This window comes from Pleurodeles waltl, chromosome 4_1 (genome assembly GCF_031143425.1).
Source record: "Pleurodeles waltl isolate 20211129_DDA chromosome 4_1, aPleWal1.hap1.20221129, whole genome shotgun sequence".
NCBI classification, from domain to species: Eukaryota; Metazoa; Chordata; class Amphibia; order Caudata; family Salamandridae; genus Pleurodeles; species Pleurodeles waltl.
The window spans coordinates 213,520,456-213,536,608 of record NC_090442.1 but is presented as its reverse complement, the minus strand read 5'-3'; the positions used below and the strand labels follow the sequence as shown (position 1 = coordinate 213,536,608).

At 45.0% G+C, this 16,153-nt stretch overlaps 1 long non-coding RNA gene across 1 annotated transcript; it reads right to left on the bottom strand.

The window, feature by feature from the left end:
* Positions 1–342: 342 nt before the first annotated feature.
* On the bottom strand, positions 343–11,089 carry LOC138287592 (uncharacterized). The gene is made up of 2 exons (XR_011202241.1): positions 10,189–11,089; positions 343–4,192 (listed from the first exon to the last, which is right to left on the bottom strand). It is a non-coding gene; the product is annotated as an uncharacterized lncRNA (long non-coding RNA).
* Positions 11,090–16,153: the final 5,064 nt, after the last annotated feature.

Below are 16,153 nucleotides of genomic sequence, written 5' to 3'. Positions count from 1 at the left end.
TGCCCAGTTGGAACCAGACCTGATGTCAGCTATCCGTCATCCCACAGGAATCCCCCCTCAAGTGCAGGTGCTGTCAGTACTCCATTTCCTAGCAAGTGGGTCTTTTCAAACAACAGTGGCCATAGCATCAGGGATGTCCCAGCCTATGTTTTCCAACATGTTGTCCAGAGTGTTGTCTGCCCTGCTGAAACACATGCGGAGCTACATCGTTTTCCCTCAGGTGGAGGATTTGCCTACAGTGAAAGGTGATTTCTATGCCCTGGGACATATCCTGTCAAATGCACATATTTGCAGATACTTACAAATGCATTTACAAAGGAGTTTTGACACGGAGAGCCGGAGTGAAAAATCAATGACCAAAGGTCTGTTTATTTTTGCTGCAGCAAAGAGGACAGGTTTACCACTGGCATCCCAGGCCCGAAGTAAAGTGTGCTGACATAAAGCGTTTAACAGTGATATTTATACTCATACATCAAAGGATACATAAAATGTGTAACTAATGATATACGTCATACAGATATTTTAAGGAGTTAATCAGTTTCCACACACTGGTTCCATTTCCAGCCTTGTCCTTGCCTCCCTTCTGCAGCTGCCTGACTCCCCACATTCTTGAGACCCTTCAAAGGATTACGTGGTTCAAAGGTATAGATATCAGCCTTTCCCTCCCCAAAATACCACAGCCGAGGTCAGTTAGTTATTTGAACACACAATTATAATGAATACAGTGCCCCAGTTAGGGAAAGAAACCAGCTGCAAGCCTATGGCGTGGAACCAGGCTTATTTTACCTAAACAAATATACATAAGATAACATATGTGATAGACAGTGCGTTCAGAGACAACAAAAAGCTCAAACTTACACGTGTAAAAGAAACGAAGCAATTCAAAATGAATTCTAACAATCGACCCTTTTTGAGTTTTTTTCTTCTGAACATAATAAACGTTTTGAATAGTTCTAAATTTCCTCATATATGTTGAATTTTACTCCCACTTCATTGAAATTTGCATTCATGGGGACATAAACAACCGATGGGTATGAGCAACCAGTATCTGTAGTGAGGACAGTAGGGTCAATAGCCATTAGGGAAGTTATCTCTTCTCTCTGCATCATAGCTCGATTGGTTTCTAGTATTTTCACTGGCGGAAGTTTACACAATTTTAAACAGGAACAGAGAGCAGGTAAGCACTGCACTAATAAACAACTTAATACAATAGCTATTATTATAAAAAGTATGTCTTTAAACAACCAGCCCCACCCCCCAAACCAAGACCATAACCATGATAAACTCCAATCGCCTCCTTCATATTGGCCCCCCTTTTCAAATACCTGTACTGCTTCTTTTATTTTCCCAATATCCAATTCTATCTCTGATGACTTGTTGACAAAATAACAGCACTTTTGCTGGTACTGATGTTGGATTAAAACACATACTCCTCCTTGTTGTACTGTAATCAAGTCTAGGGCAAGCCGATTTTGTATCGCCAATTGGGCTGCAGAGTTTATCTCTACCTGTATACTTCCTATGGCCTCTCTGGTGGCATTAAATGCAATGGCTAATTCAGCTGACATATTCATCATTGCCAGTTGTAAATCGAAAATTCCAAATCCGGGAATAAGAACATGTAATACTTGAAATACCCAGTTCTTTCGCTCCTCCAGTATGGGTGTCCCTCGTTTGTACCTATGTGCAAAACTCCCCATGTTAAGGGGCTGGGAAGATGATATATTTGATATCACAGTAATGTTGGGTGCCAAATATGCCAGTGAACATATCCCTTCCCAGTTTAGAGGCAGTACTTTATATGCAGTTCTTCCACATACGAAGTACATGCCTCCCTGGATTTGTGAATTTATAATGCTGTATTTTATTCGAGGCAATCCTACACCCTCTGGGGTGTCATGCTCAGAATTATTGCAATATTTGTAATCTTCCCAGATTGTATTTAGCAATGATACATTTGCCCAGGGTGCAACATATGAACATCTAGCCGTCCAGAGGGGGCCAAGGAAAACCCGGGACAATATTACAGGTGAATTTTTCCCATTTCTATCTTGTTCTCTGGAGGGATCATATAACAATCCTTCTGGATCTACTAGAATCTCATTTTCTCCCACAGTCAGGTTCCAATAATTCACAGTGTAATTTTGATGAGTCCCATTAATTAACGCTGTCCAATTTCTGTCTATTTTCTCCTCTCCTTCAAGATCCCAATTCCCTGTCTTTATATCAAATAACAAAGTGTAAACACACTGTTCAGGAGGGATCTTTCCCATGTATTTTGCCTCTGGGTTTTGCCCATAAAAATAGGTACCAAAACATATGGGAAACATTTTAAGTGTGGCATTCTCTTCAGGCATCGGGGAGAGCTTGTATTCTGCCTGGGTATTAGGGAGCACCGCACACCTAGGGTACCATTGGTATTCTTGTTGGTCACATCTCCAAGTGGTATTTGGTACAAGACACACTTCCCCTCTTTCATATTCGCTTGGCGATACTGGTACTTCATAAAGGCCTATAGGATCCTCGGGGTGTCTAGACAAGTGCCGGCAAATCCAACAGTCAGTGAGACTTAATGTCTCCGCTAATTTTCCATGAACCTTTATCAATGGATGTAAGGTAGGATTTTGCAACAATGATGCAACACCACTGGACATTATACATATTAACATAAGGGTCACTAGGTACTTCATTATGGTTTTGTAGAAATAGTTATAAGGCCACTCTTCCCTATTCTCTAGAGGGATATTTGTCCTGCCAAATGGATATATCTTCATAATTTTATTGTGCTCTTCTCCTTGGTCCTACAACTTTTCTATGATACCGTTTTACTCGTCTCAACCGCCTACGCGTGTTCAAAAATATACTCACACAATTACCAAATATGTAAATGCAAAATATTGATATCACTATACTAATAATCATATACGTATAGATACAGATAAGTGAATTTTTCCTTCAATGTTCACACCCACTAGGGTTCAGCACCGCCGTGCTTTCCACTCTAGCAGTTAGGCTGCACTGGTTGGTCCAGGACAATAGAGGTTGGCTTGATCCTAGGTCCCTTAGCTTCTCCTTTTCAAGTTTTAACTCCTGGTGAGTCTCAACTCCCAGTGAGTAAGTTGAAATACTTCAAAATTAATCTTCAGTATAGTTTGTCGGTTTCGTTCAGTGTCTCAGCAAAATGAGGGCGGAGGCCAGCAATTTTCAACCAGATTAGTGATGTGCTTGGGTATTAAACAGAAAAAGGGCACCTTTTTTTTTTTTTTTACCGCTGGGACTACAAACCGCACCAACCCTAATGGCTGGCCGCTTCCGTAGAACTGGTACTTGGGTTTTTTTTTTCTTTCTCGCCAGTCACAGAACTGTTAACTCCATTTACCCACTGATTGAATAGCGTTGCACAAGCTGCATCCCACTATACTTGTGTTCTCGTTGAGACAATTGTTCTGACCAATGTTCTGGTGTCGTTGCACAGGCTAGTCACCCGTGTTCATGCTGGAATTTTAGTCATCACAGTCATTTACAACCTCGTCGCCCAAAGTGTGCGTAACAACAGTGAGGATAGCTCGTTTTAATGCTGGTACATCAATGGCATCGGAAATGCCGGTGGCGGTGAAAGCGGGGAACTGTATTTCACGAAGGCAGGCGTGCCGTATTCTGCTGAGCAAAGGATTCCTGGGCCATTCAGAAGAGACCTCAGTTTGCAATTCCAAGCTAGGAGCTATCAGGGTGATGTAAATGTAGCTTTTCGTAGGGGTCACCACCTTACGCACCTTCAAAATTCTGTTCATTTGGATGGGCGAGGACGCAGGTTGTATCGATGAGTTTGTTGATCTTCAAACAGCAACTCTTCGTCACTGGGCTGTTGTGTCACCGCAGGAGCAGAAGTAGCACTTGAAACCTGTGGAGGTGTTTCCTGTCTCCCTACTTCGCTGTAATCAGGAGACAATGGTAATTCTGCTGTTAGAGTACTCTGTAGTGGAATTGGTGCACGCTTACAGTGGCTAGCATGTATCCAGTTTTTCCTTCCTTCCACTTTCACCGCTGTCTGTGTTGCAAGCAGTACCTGGGCTGGCCCCCGCCACCTGGGCTGAAGACTGTTGGTTCTTTGAAAATTCTTTGTCATAAGCCAATCCCCTGGCTTAAAAGGGTGACCAGGGCCTTCAAGAGGAGTCGGTAGGCTGGCCTTGACCTGTTGGTGGATCAAACGCAAATCTTTAGTCAATTGTTTACAGTAATCTACAAACAAAGGATATTGCACTTCAGAAAGCTTCTTTGGTCGTGGTACCCCCCAGATATTGGCTGGCCTCCCCATGACAACTTCATAGGGGGATAATCGTGACTTGCTACTGGCAGTCATCCTGATGGACATTAATGCTAGGGGCAAAGCATCTGGCCATTTTAAGTTGGTCTCAGCACAAATCTTAGCTATTTTGCTCTTCAAGGTGTAATTATACCTTTCTACAAGGCCCGCTGATTGTGGGTGATTTGCAGCATGAAATCGATGTTTGATGTTAAGGGCGGTACAGACCTTCTCCATTACCTCATTAGAAAAATGACTGCCATTGTCACTCCAGACTAATCGTGGCAAGGCGTATCTAGGAAAATATTCTTTTAGTAATATTTTGGCGGTAGAGAGGGCACCATTGTCTTTTAATGGGTAGGCCTCTATCCATTTTGAAAACATGCATACTACCACTAACACGTATTTCAGTTTGTTACACGGTTCCATGTGGATAAAATCCATCTGTATAGCTTCAAAAGGGAGATCAGGAGGGGCAAAGTGGCCAGGGGGCGTAGGGGTCCCTTTTCCTGCATTGTGCACTGCGCACACCATACAACTTTTAACCAGGTTATTAGCAGCTTTGGATATCAGAGGATTACTCCAAACATGGTCCAAAGTTGTCTTGATGCCTTGGGCACTGATGTGTGCAGGACTGTGGGCCATAGTAACCATAGCGTGTACATAGCAATTAGGTAACATCCATCTTCTTCTGTCTGTGTCATCTGTGTAACAACCCTCACTGTCTAGTCTACCGTTCTTCTCCCACTGTTCCCTTTCCTCTGCTGTTGCTTCTGCTTGAATATCTCTCACACACTGCATGGTATTTTCTAATACTTCGTACTGGGGCTCTCCCTTGATGCTACTCTCAACATATGCATTGTCAAATGGTGCTCGTGCTGTTGCTTTCGCTGTAGCATCTGCAAAAGCATTTCCTCGTCCTATATCATCAGTAATTTTTTTGTGGGCACTACACTTAATGATTGCGACCTGACGGGGCAGACTGAGAGCAGTCAAAAGTGTCACAATCAAGTTGCCATGCTGGATGGTAGTGCCATGTGACGTGATAAAGCCTCTATTCGCCCAGAGTCGCCCAAAATTATGAGCTACTCCAAACGCATATTGGCTATCAGTGTAGATGTTAACACTAAGATGTTCACTTATTTCACAAGCTCTGGTGAGGGCAATTAATTCTGCAGCCTGTGCCGAATTTTGCGGGATTCTATGAGATTCAACCACTGTTTTGACTGTGGTGACGGCATAGGCTGCAGTGGTCGTACCATCTGGTAACTTGAAGCAAGACCCATCTACAAACAGCTCTCCCTGTGGGTCAGATAGGGGAGTGTCTGTCAAGTCTACCCGTCCCTTAGTTTCTTCCTCAGTGGCAAAAATGCAATTATGATCAAATTCCACATTGTCCTGAGGGAGGGGTAGTAACGTAGCTGGGTTCAAGACATTGCACCGCTTCAAAGTAATATTTGGACTGAACAATGTTAATTCGTAACCCGTTAGACGAGCACTGGTGAGGTGCTGCGTCTGTGTCTTGTTTAACAAAATATCAACGGCATGAGGAACCATCACAGTGAGCGGATTGCCACCAACAAACCCTTCACTTTGTTTCACTGCAGCTGCTGCAGAAGCCACTCCTCTAAGACAAGTAGGCAAAGCTTGCGCCACAGTGTCCAAGGTGGAAGAGAAGTATGCACAAGGGCGTTGTCTCCCACCTTGGGCCTGTGTCAAAACAGACAATGTACAGCCATGCTTTTCATGCACAAATAAAACAAATGGTTTGCTGTAATCCGGATTACCCAATACAGGAGCAGAGCACATCGCCTTTTTTAATTCTTGAAAAGCCTCCTCACATTTGTCAGTCCAAGGTACAGGAGAGGGCACATCTGAAAGTGTCAGAGCAGTCAATGGTTTTGCTATAAGTGAAAAATTTGGAATCCACTGTCTGCAAAAAGATGTAAATCCCAAAAATGCTCGGACTTCAGAAGGGGTGCGTGGTGCAGTCATTGTATGAACCAATTTAATTCTGTCTGGATGTAATCTCCTTCCCTCCTTAGAGAGGAGGTGTCCTAGATAGGTGACCTCCTCTCTACAATACTGCAATTTTGGAAGGGACACCTTATGGCCCAGAGGTGCTAAATGATGTAATAATGCAACAGTATCAGTCTTACATTGTGTCATGGAATCTGAGGCAATTAAAATATCATCAATGTACTGCAACAACGCAGAGCCTGTGGGTGGATTGAATTGGTCTAATTGACGTTTAAGACATTGACTATATATGCTCGGGGACTCAACAAAGCCCTGTGGAATTCTTGTCATCGCGAATGATCTACCAAAAATCGCAAAGCTAAACAAATATTGAGATTCTTCGGCAATTGGAATGCTAAAGAAAGCATTCTTCAAATCGATTACGGTGAAAAAACACGCAGAGGGTGGGATCATGGTGAAAAGACTATTCATGTCTGGGACCACGGGAAACTGGGGAATTACTATTTTATTAATTTCTCGGAGATCAATAACTAATCGATATACTGTGTTATCAGTAAATGATTGCTCACCATCTAATCTATTAGCATCATTTCGTTTCTTTACAACAGGAAGGATTGGACTGTTACATGGGCTGCTCACTATTTCCTTTATGACACCTGCATGCACAAGATCAGATATGACTGCCTTGAGCCCTTTTTCGCTTGTTTTAGGTAATTTGTATTGAGGAACACGAGGTAACCGGGCACCTGGTTTGATTTTTATTACAATAGGGTCGATATCCATAATGCCTACATCATTCTTGCCTTTGGCCCATAAGCGAGGGTCTATTTCCTGTAGCTCTGGGGGTAAGTCGTATTCCTGTGAGAACATGCACCGAGTTGGGGAAACACTATCCATAGTTACATAGACACCATCCATTGAACAGTGAATAACTGCATTTAATTTCTTTAACAAATCTAATGCAAACAAGTTTTCATTGCAACCTGATGTTAAAGAGAGTGGCGTGTGTACTGTAAATGGGCCTACAGTTACTCTCATAGGTGTTGAGATGGGGCTCACCACGGGGATTCCAGAAATCCCAATTGATGTGGTATGAAGCCCAGACAGGGGAGCCCCGGGGACTGCAGAATGTGCAATAGATGTTCTGGTGGCACCAGTATCTAGAAGAAACTTATGGCCCTCTCCTTCGATTTTTACATCAATGTAGGGACCATTTTGATCTACAGGAATACTTACTCGCCCCTGGCCCTGTCTGTGGCTGTCCTAATAATTGTAGGATTCAGAAAAGAAATCATCAGCATAATATTGTCGTTCAAATGCATTGTCAAAAATATTAGTGTTACGCGGGACCTGATTCTCATTCTGCGAATTCTGATCAGTTCTACCTCTTCCTCGTCCTCGTGCATTACCTGCCGCGTTCCCTCTATGAAGTGACATACTTTGTCTTCCTTCCAGTAATGGGCAAGTATCACGCCAATGTCCATCCTGCTTACAGTAGGCACATTGGTTGATATTTAATCGGCGGTCTTGGGGTGGTGCAGATGCACCTCGACCTCGACCCCTTCCCCGTCCCCTTGGTGGGCCACCCCTTTGCTGAGGGGTTGCATCCCGCTGAGGGTATGCCTGCTGTAATAATACCTTTTTCTTCAATTCTTTTACTGACTTCTCATTCTTTTCTAATTCTTCCTTGTACCTGCTCTCATAGTATTGCGCCATCTGCAAAATCTCTGCCTGTCCCTTCGTCATCCACGAACTCTCTGTTGCTTTTAATTTTTGTGATATTTCAGGTAGAAGGCCATTAACAAAGCGTTCTACAAATAGTGTGACACCTGTTACGGTGGCGAGGTCTTGACCGCTAAAATCTATGAAAGCTTGTTCAATTCGAGTAAAATAATCTGGGACATCTTCACCTATCTTCTGTTTATAAGTGGCAAGCTTTCCCCAATCCACAGTCTGAAGAGGTATAACAGTTTCTAACTTAGTCAATATCCGATTAGGTAAATCTAAAATATCCTGATGCGGCAGGGTTCCTGGTGCCCTTTGTGCTTCATGTGCTTCTAAACCCCCCCATGTATTTCCCAAAGTAGGTGCATCATCTACTCTTCTAATTTTATGCCAAACTTCAGGACCCAATAAAACACCAAAAAAATAGTCAATGTCTTTGAGTGTCATGGTTGTGGTGGAAATGGCAATTCTAAGGTCCCGATAGAATCCAGCTGGATTCTTTCGAGGGTCTGGCAAGTCTTTCTTTATAGCCATTACCTCCTCCCTTTTCCATGGTATATGAACAAATTGGGCCACCGGCACGGGAGCTGGTTGTCCGGCGGCAGTTGCTGCTGCGACTGCAGCTGCAGTGGGCATATCAGGGTGCACTTCCCTCATTGGGTACCCCTTGTCATATCTATTTAGAACATCTTCCCTGGCTATGACACAAATGCGTACTCCCTCATTTATGCTGTTACTATCAAGAATACAAGCCCTACTGTCCCGCCATAATTGGTTTAATTCTTGTTCATAAGGGAGAGGGGTAGAATCTGTAATACAAGACTTCCAATCCCTCTCCAATTTTTCAATCATATACAGCAGTGCTAATTGCTGTCCAAAATGTGACATCTGTTGTATTGTGTCCATAATATCGGTGTGGGTGTAAATAAGATGTGACATCCAGTTATCTGACTGATCCTTGATAACCCGTTTTTCCCAATCCCCAATAGTGGAGCGGGTACTAGGGGGCGAAATCGACTTCATAGGTGTGCTCCATATGGGTGAAAGTGAGTGAGTGGCTGTGCACCGTCGGCGTTGTCCATTTGGGGTATTAGGGGCAGGGGACATTATTGGTAACCTTGCAGTGTTGGCTGGTAGTGGTGGGGCAGGTGGCGGAGGGATTAGGACTTGGGCTATTTGGGTGGCTTGGGCTAGAGGCTGTGGTGGCTGTGGCACATGCTGCTGTAGTGGTGCACCTGGATTTCCCAAATTGTGCCCTTGCCCTTGCTGCTGTTGCGGTGCCCCCATGATAGGTTGGGCTACTGCAGGGGGTGTGTAAGGTGGAGGTGCAGTAGGGCTATTATCTAATAGCTGTAGCATTACCTCATCTTCCTCTAATGCATGTTTGGGTTCTGTTGGCTTTGATACATAACTTCCCTCCACCTGGGCCCTATGGACTCTGTCTTCAGACTCAATTCTTTTCTGGGTTTGGGAATGGTGGTACAGGGCGGCTTTCTGCATGATGGTTCTCCGGTTCTCCTTCTCTAACAGTTTATCTGACTTCGTTTTTCTTTTGGTGGCCTCAATTTCCCATTTTCTGTATACTTCAAACATATGTTGTCTAGCCTTTTTATGAAACAAACATTCCTGTAGGTAGGTTAGTTTCTTTAAATCAAAAGACCCATCCTCCGGCCACTGGAGGTCAGGACAATGTCTAGTATATTTGCGCCATATACTATTATACAAATTATTCTCTAAACCATAATCCTTTAACATGTCCCACCCTGGTGTTCCCTCTTTTGGAATGGGTTGCTTTTTATCTAAACGTGGCACATGATTTCGGCGAAAACAAAGACATAACCCTTGCCAACATTTCTTATTTCCCATATCTAACCTTTTAATTTTTCAAAATGCAACACGCACCAAATTTCAAAATGCAACCTGCACCGAAAAAAAAACCTTTTTCAAATGTGCACCAAAGAAAACCTTTTCAAATATTTACCAACTTACAAATTGCTCCAGGCCTGGGCAAATTACTCAAACAAGAAAAACACATGTAATACAAATTGTCAAATGGTACCTTGTACAAATGCAAATTTACCAAGAACTAATCATTCCCAAAAATGATAAGTTATCCAAAAACAATTATTCTCTCAAATGCAAGTTAAAGCAGACAAATAGCCAGCGAGGAACAGTCTTACCTGACTATCTGCTTTTTCCTGGATTTCTCTCCGGCCGCCCGTGTCAGACTAATCCGTCAAGATAAACACCGATGTTTCAGGGACTTCGCTGGGACATCATGAGAAAGCGGGGGGAAACCTGCCCGGTGGATAAGATGCAGCTGCTTCTGAAACTAAGTCTTTGTGCAGGGGCCCCTGGAATCTACACCTCCGGAACGGCGTCCCCCCACTGGCAGCACGTCTCGTGACAGAGCTACTGAAGATATCCACTGGAAGGTCCCTGTTCGGGCGCCAAAATTGTCAAATGCACATATTTGCAGATACTTACAAATGCATTTACAAAGGAGTTTTGACACGGAGAGCCGGAGTGAAAAATCAATGACCAAAGGTCTGTTTATTTTTGCTGCAGCAAAGAGGACAGGTTTACCACTGGCATCCCAGGCCCGAAGTAAAGTGTGCTGACATAAAGCGTTTAACAGTGATATTTATACTCATACATCAAAGGATACATAAAATGTGTAACTAATGATATACGTCATACAGATATTTTAAGGAGTTAATCAGTTTCCACACACTGGTTCCATTTCCAGCCTTGTCCTTGCCTCCCTTCTGCAGCTGCCTGACTCCCCACATTCTTGAGACCCTTCAAAGGATTACGTGGTTCAAAGGTATAGATATCAGCCTTTCCCTCCCCAAAATACCACAGCCGAGGTCAGTTAGTTATTTGAACACACAATTATAATGAATACAGTGCCCCAGTTAGGGAAAGAAACCAGCTGCAAGCCTATGGCGTGGAACCAGGCTTATTTTACCTAAACAAATATACATAAGATAACATATGTGATAGACAGTGCGTTCAGAGACAACAAAAAGCTCAAACTTACACGTGTAAAAGAAACGAAGCAATTCAAAATGAATTCTAACAATCCCCAACATCATAGGTGCCATTGATGGGACACATGTGGCCTTGGTACCCCCCCACAGGAGTGAACAGGTGTACAGAAACTGGAAGAGTTACCATTCCATGAATGTGCAGATGGTGTGTTTGGCAGACCAGTACATCTCCCATGTTAATGCAAAATTCCCTGGCTCAGTGCATGACGCTTAAACCTGCGGAATAGTAGCATCCCTTATGTGATGGGGCAACTCCAGAGGCACCGTGTGTGGCTATTAGGTGAGGACATGGACCCAATACAGTGGGAATAGTTGTCTGGATCTGTGGATGTCCCTATGAGATAGTGTGTGTCTAACAGTTTCCCTCGCCATTTGCAGGTAACTCTGGTTACCCCAACCTGTCATGGCTACTGACCCCAGTGAGGAATCCCAGGGCAGAGGAACGCTACAATGAGGCACATGGGCGAACTAGGAGGATTATAGAGCGGACCTTCGGCCTCCTGAAGGCCAGGTTCCTGTGCCTCCATGTGACAGGTGGTTCCCTATTCTACTCACCAAAGAAGGTATGCCAGATCATCATGGCCTGCTGTATGCTTCACAACTTGGCTTTGCGATGACAGGTGCCTTTTCTGCAGGAGGATGGTCCAGATGGAAGTCTTGTGGCAGCTGTGGACCCTGTGGACAGTGAAGACGAGGAAGCAGAAGAAGAGGACATCTACAACAGGAACACTGTGATCCTGCAATACTTCCAGTGAGGCACAGGTAAGAATACAACACTGCCTTCTACATCTGATTTAAATCTACTACCTCTCTACTGTCTGTCATTTTCACCCAGTGTATGGTCACTGAGTTGTCACTTTCCCTTACGATTTCACAGATGTGGGTCCCACTGTGTGACATCTGCTTTGTTTCCTCATGGACTAGAGCTGTGTGACATAGGTATGTTGACATTACATTTGAAAGAGCATTTTGCCACTGTAATTGCTAATACACTATTTCGAAATCACAGAAAGACTCCTGATTGTTTTGTGCTTTAAGGGTGTTTATTTAAGTGCTCAATATTGGAGGGGGTTGTAAAATGGTGAGGGGTGATGGTGGAGGAATGTCCATGGCAGAGTCCAGTCTATTAGTCTCACAGGTGCATTGTCCAAAAGGGCATAGGAAGTGGAGCTGGGGCAGTTTAAGGATGGACAGGGTGACAAGGTGGGACAAAAGGATGACAATCAGGGTGGTCTCCTTTCTTGGTGGGGGTCTTGGCATCTTTCTCTGTCTTTGTCCTGGATCTCAGGGACTGTTTGCGGGGTGGTTCTCCCTCTGCAGGGGGTGGGGTGCTGGTGTGGTGGTCCTGTGGCGCTGCCTCCTGTCCACTAGGGCCGGCGGAGGGGGTGGGCAGTTCATCGTCCAAGCTAGTGTCAGGGGCCCCTTGTTGTGCCACAGTGTCCCTCCTGGTGTTCACGAGTTCCTTCAGCACCCCTACAATGGTGCCCAGGGTGAAATTGATGGATTTGAGTTCATCCCTGAAGCCCAAATTCTGTTCCCCCTGCAGCCGCTGGGTCTCCTGAAACTTGGCCAGTACCGTTGCCATCGTCTCCTGGGAATGGTGGTAGGCTCCCATGATGTTGGAGAGGGCCTCGTGGAGAGTGGGTTCCCTGGGCCTGTCCTCCCCCTGTCGCACAGCAGCCCTCCCAGTTCCCCTGTGTTCCTGGGCCTCTGTCCCCTGAACCGTGTGCCCACTGCCACTGCCCCCAGGTCCCTGTTGTTGTTGGGGTGGTGGGTTAGCCTGGGTTCCCTGTAGTGGTGGACACACTGCTGCAGAGCGTGTCCTGGGGATAGAGGTATGGGCCCGCTGGGTGGGTGATGTGCTGGTGTTTCCAGAGGAGGGAAGATCTGTTGTGGCTTGTGCCAGTGTGAGGGGAACCAACTGTCCCGAGGTCCCAGATGGGCCGGGCTGGTCATCTAGATCCAGTTGGGCAGAGCTGCTGTCATCACTGTGGGCCTCTTCTGTGGGTGGAGTGGACATATCTGGACCCTCCTGTCCGGTGACGTTGGGTAGGAGCCCTGCAGGGGTGTAAAAACATGATTATTGCATCTGTGTGTGCCATGGTGTACAATGGGTGGGTGACCGTGTACCCCAGTGCTTGCATTCCTGTGTAGGACCTGGTGTGATGATGGGTTAGGGGTGTGTATGGGTATGTGCAGTGGCCATGCTTTGGTGATGGGTGTCCATGCTTTGGTGTTGCATGCAGGGCTTGGGTTTGGGATGTGTGTTTTGTGATATTCGGACATGTGTGAGGAGTTGGAGTGATGGGGGTGAAGGCGAGGGTGGGGGTATGTGATGGCATGCAGGTTGGGTGGGGGATGAAGTAGTAAAGATTTGACTTACCAGAGTCCATTCCTCCAGCTACTCCTGCGAGGCCCTCAGGATGCAGTATAGCCAAGACTTGCTCCTCCCATGTTGTTAGTTGTGGGGGAGGAGGTGGGGATCCGCTGCCAGTCCTCTGAATCGCAAAGTGGTGTCTTGAGACCACGGAACGCACCTTCCCCCGTAGGTCGTTTCACCTCTTCCTGATGTCATCCCTAGTTCTTGGGTGCTGTCCCACTGCGTTGACCCTGTCCACGATTCTTTGCCATAGCTCATCTTCCTAGCTATGGAGGTGTGCTGCACCTGTGATCCGAATAGCTGTGGCTCTACCCGGATGATTTCCTCCACCATGACCCTGAGCTCCTCCTCAGAGAACCTGGGGTGTCTTTGCGGTGCCATGGGGTGGTGTGGGTGATGTGTTGTGTGGTGTGTGTTGTGAGGTGTGGGGTGATATTTAGAGGTGTGTTGTGTGAGGTGCCTGGATGTTATGTGAGTGATGGTGTTGAGTGCCTGTGGATGCTAGTTTGTAGATGGTGGTATCTCTCTCTGGCCTTCAGTCGCAATTGTGGTCATAGGGGTTTGTGGGTGATGTGGGTGTGTGTTTTATATTGTTTTGGTATGTGTATGTGTATCAGGTATGCGTATTTCGATTTGTCCAATGTGGTTGTGTTTTGTAAATGTGTGTGTATTTTGAGCGCAGCGGTGTGTACCGCCAATGGAATACCGCGGTTGAAAGACCGCTGCGTGGATTCATGGGTCGTGATAGTGTGGGCGTATTCCTGACGGTGGAGGTTTTGTTATCGCCAGTTTATCACTGACCTTTGGTGTGGCGGACTTGTGTGGGTGTCTAGATTTTGGCGGATTCCGGGCTTTGGGTCATAATGACCTTGGCAGAATTCCGCGGCCGCGGCGGTGTGTTGGCGGTCTTCTGCACGGCGGTAAGTGGCTTTTATCGCCAATGTTGTAATGACCCCCTTAATATTTATAAAAATTACATTGCATTGTCTGAATTTCAGACACATTTACAAATACTCCATCGAGACATAGATGAAGAAAAGAATATTAATGCGGAAATTAAATACAATACTACATCTACTAATCATACTTCTACTTCCAGGACTGCTGACCCATTTGGACAGCCAATTATTGACACTGAAGCTTTGGTTACCACGGGTGAAGTTCTAAACGCAAACAACCTAGTGAAAAAGGACGTGCATAATTTAGATAACTTAGGTGTATATTTACTAAGATTTTGCGCCGTGTTTGCATCCCAAAAGTGGGGCATATCAAAATCTATTTTTAAACTATTTAGTTTACAGCACAAACATGTTCTGCGCTGGACAACCACTTGAAAGTAGAGTTTGAAAGTAATGCAAAGCAGCGCAAAGCACTGATTTGAATTACTTAACTCCAAGAGTGCATTCCATGGGTGGTGCATGGGCATTCGCATGCAACCACGCAAGGTTTTTAATGCAAAACCCTATTTACTAAAAAAAGAAAAGGGGTTTTGGGTCAAAAAATAGTGTCCGTTCCAACTAGGCGCTATCACTGAGAAATGGTTTTATTTCTCCTTTCTTTTCCAACTTTACACGTGTGCTACACTGTCCAGGACACATACAAAGTGGGGCATTTTTTAAAGTTAATTTAAGCAAGGTATTTTGTACTGGAAGGCTATCTTTCTAGTACAAAACCTATGCTAGACTGACGCAGACACCCTTGTGCTATGGTGCAAAGGCGTGCATGTGGCACACATCAGCAAATTTCGACGCTGGCGCTAGAGAGAGGGGAGGAGAGTGCAATATTTCTGTAAATATGACACTTTCCTGCTCACACAGTGCAGCGCAGCGTTTTTGGCTCCTGCAGTGCTCTGCATGATAATTTAGTAAATCTAGGCCTTAGTGTCCTAATTAAATAGTGTTAGATTTTTCATCCTTGGGTGGACTCCCTTAACTTTTTGCCTCTGTTTCCTAGGTTGTTGATGTGTGCTGGAGTCTGTTTTTGTTACTCTAGGCACTTAACCACTGCCAACCAGTGCTAAAGTGCGAGTGCTTCTGTACAAAATGTGTATGTAATTGGTTCATCCATGATTGGCATATTTGATTTAATAGTAAGTCCCTAGTACAGTGCACTAGAGGTGCCCAGGGCCTGTAAATCAAATGCTACTAGTGGGCCTGCAGCACTGGCTGTGCCACCCACATTAGTAGCGCTGTAAACATGGCTCAGACCTACCACTGTAGTGTCTGTGTGTGCAGTTTTAAACTGTAAATTTGACTTGGCAAGTGTACCCACTTGCCAGGCCTAAACCTTCCCTTTTCTTACATGTAAGACACCCCTAAGGTAGTGCCCTAGGTAGCCCCAAGGGCAGGGTGCAGTGTATGGTTAAGGTAGGACAGATAGTAATGTGTTTTAAATGTCCTGACAGTGAAACACTGCTAAATTCGTTTTTCACTGTTGCAAGGCCTGTCCCTCTCATAGGTTAACATGGGGGCTACCTTTAACTATGATTTAAGTGTAGATTCACTTTGGGACTGGATAGACATGTGGACTTTGGGCTCTCTGAGCTCACAATTTAAAAATACATCTTTTAGTAAAGTTGATTTTAAGATTGTGTGTTTGAAAATGCCACTTTTAGAAAGTGAGTTTTTTCTTGCTTAAACCATTTCTGTGACTCTGCCTGTTTGTGGATTCCCTGTCTGGGTTAGTTTGACAGTTGGGCTGAGCGCATCTCTC